Consider the following 2,795-nt stretch of genomic DNA (forward strand, 5'->3'; position numbering starts at 1 on the left):
AAGTCACGGCGGCAGTGGTGATGCTCCTGAGTTGTGTCAACCAGGTTGTGGAGCTGAATGATGGTGAATAACATGAAGAACTAGTGCACTTGCTTTATCTTATACTGCTACTTTGGCACTGATCTCCTCACATGATAAGTTTGTGAACCAGTGAGGGTGGAAGAGGAAACAGAGCTGAGAGGTTTAGCAAATGACCTGAGTGCACAGCTGGTCTTTATAGACAAGTTGGAGTCTTCAGACTCCTAACTCTTCTAATAGACCCAATGCCACCTATATGACAATTTCATCAGCACTTTGCCCTCAGTTAAATGCAACAGGTAGGGTACATTGTGGCCTGTTGTGCCTTGCTCTGGGGCCCCTTTCCTAAGCCCCCACATCTGAGTCAGGGGCCTTGGTTGTGGATTCCCGTGGCAACCTAGGCCTCCTCCCAAGCACCACTGTCTATGCTGTACCAAATTCTCCCGTTTTATCTTCTGTAATCCCTCACCTTTCCCATCCCACCATTGGTGAGCCAAGGCCATGCTGGCTGTGTGTACTGCCACATGCCCAGGACCTAGATCTAGGGGATGTTTGTAGAAAGAATGCAAATGGGGGTGCCTGGGTGGCTCAGTGGGTTAAGTGTCCATCTTCAGTTCAGGTCATGATCTTATAGTTCGTGAATTTGAGCCCTGCATCAGGCTCTGTGCTGACAGCTCAGAGCCTGGAGCCTGTTTCAGATTCTGTGTCTTGCTGTCTCTCTGCCCCTCCCCTGCTCATGTGTCTCTCTCATAAATAAATAAACTTAAAAAAAAACAAAAAAATCAAAAGAATAAAGTAATATCTAATGTAATGTGTTAACATTTATGTGCAATGAAATTTTCTAAGTAGTTTATATGTATTAACATACTTAATCACCTAACAAATTTAAAAAGTACTCATAATCCCAGGATACATAATCACCATTAACAACTTAGTATCTTCTGGTCTGTTTTATATGTATGTGATGTAAACATAAAATTAAAAAGAATAAAATCAAGGGGTGTCTGGGTGGCTCAGCCAGTTAAGTGTCTGACTTCAGCTCAGGTCATGATCTCACAGTTTGTGAGTTCAGGCGATGCACTGGGCTAGAGCCTGCTACGAATTCTGTGTCTCCCTCTCTCTCTGCCCCTCCCCTGCTCTCACTCTCTCTCTCTGTCTCTGTCTCAAAAATAATAAACATTAAAAAAATAAAATAAAATCAGTAAATCTGATCAGTAAGTATGCTCAGTAACCATCTTAAACTTCTGATCTAAAGAGCTGAAAATCCAAAATCATAACAGTGATTGCTAGACCAGTGCCTTGGGCAATTCTTTTTATTTCTGGTAGGTGGTGCTCAAAGCAAAGAAGTCCTCTTCCTGCCAAGTAAGGAGCCAGCCTTTGTCACCGTCCCAGGAAACGGTTTGGCAGACCCATTTTCAATTGCACCCGGGACATGGATTGCTTGTATTCAAGCAGAGGAGGTCCTCCTGGTAAGAGTCCTCCTGAGGGGGTAGTCCTATGGGATTCTTCCCCCCTTAGAGATGGTCCAATCCACTGTGACCCACAGGGACCATAAGATATCAAAATCCACCTCCCTTTTATACATAGGACACTATGGTGACCTTTGCCCTCAAATAACTTAGGAGCCAGCTTAAAATATCTGTTCTATTCTTCAGCCAGCCTCTCTCAGACAAAAAGCCCCAACAACTATAACTCATAATGACTCAGAGTTGTCAGAATAAATGCAGAACCTTAATGTACATTATGTCCCCACCTTTCACAAGCTTCTTTTGGATTTTTCATCATGAATCAGAAGTACCTCTAAAGAAAATCAGTCTCTCCAGGAATTGTGCAGAATGAATCAGAAGAAGCTAGAGGAAGGGAAGAAGATCCTAATATCAGTGAAGTTCTTGGTGGTGGAAAGAGAAGGGAGAATCAGTGCTTCTCCAACATTCCCTGCCTTCTTCTACCTGGAACGTAGGCAGAAGCCACACCAAACAGATTGCCTTGGACAAAGAACCCTGCATCAAGGGAGAAGCTCTGTACTCACGCTCTACTAGGGTAGCCCGGGAGCCATGGGGAGTAAAGATGTCTGCTTTAGCTTGTAGAAAGTGTTTTGAAACTTAAGTCTTCAGCAAAAGCTTGGCTTCAGGCGCACAGAGCAGAAAACATCAAGCTTTTCCTTCTGACCCAATCCTGTTGATTGGCTATATTAGCTAATCTTAGGCAAGTTCTTTAACTCCAAGCCTGCCTCATTTGCTTCTTCCCTGTAATAGGAACCATGTTTATCCATATAGGTCCTTTCCAAATCTTGGAATTTATAAGCATCAGATAAGGATTTATGTTCTGCATTCAATCCCTGTTATTCTTGCATCTTCTTGGTAGAAAGCTTTGTTGCTTTACCAAAGTTTTAGAATTTTTCATAGATGTTAGAAATGAGGACAAGGAAAATCCCATTGATGCCAACACAGTACAAATGCCAGTACAAAGTTGAATTAATGGAAAGAAGCTCATTATGTTACTTCATGGGCATGGAAGATACTTAATGACATTATTTGGTGTAGTTGTGTAGTAACACATATGTATGCATCATGTGATGATCCTATTTGTTCTACAGATATTTTACTGACCACCTACTATCAACCTTTACTATTCTAGGATCTATGGGACCATAACATAATGAGGAGCTATGGTCCCAACCTAAGAAGACTTAGTAAGAGAACAATAATCACTGTTCAAATAAAGACTTACTGGGGTAGTGAGATCCCCTTGGTAGACCAGTGAGCCCCCTGGGCCAC

The 2,795-nt window shown here is 42.5% G+C and overlaps 1 protein-coding gene across 1 annotated transcript in view; it reads right to left on the minus strand.

The window, feature by feature from the left end:
- LOC115277423 (laminin subunit alpha-3-like) overlaps positions 1-2,795 on the minus strand; it is a 225,862-nt gene that overhangs the window by 119,269 nt on the left and 103,798 nt on the right. The gene's annotated exons all lie outside the window — the stretch shown is intronic.

The sequence above is a fragment of the Suricata suricatta genome, chromosome 14 (assembly GCF_006229205.1).
Source record: "Suricata suricatta isolate VVHF042 chromosome 14, meerkat_22Aug2017_6uvM2_HiC, whole genome shotgun sequence".
NCBI lineage: Eukaryota > Metazoa > Chordata > Mammalia > Carnivora > Herpestidae > Suricata > Suricata suricatta.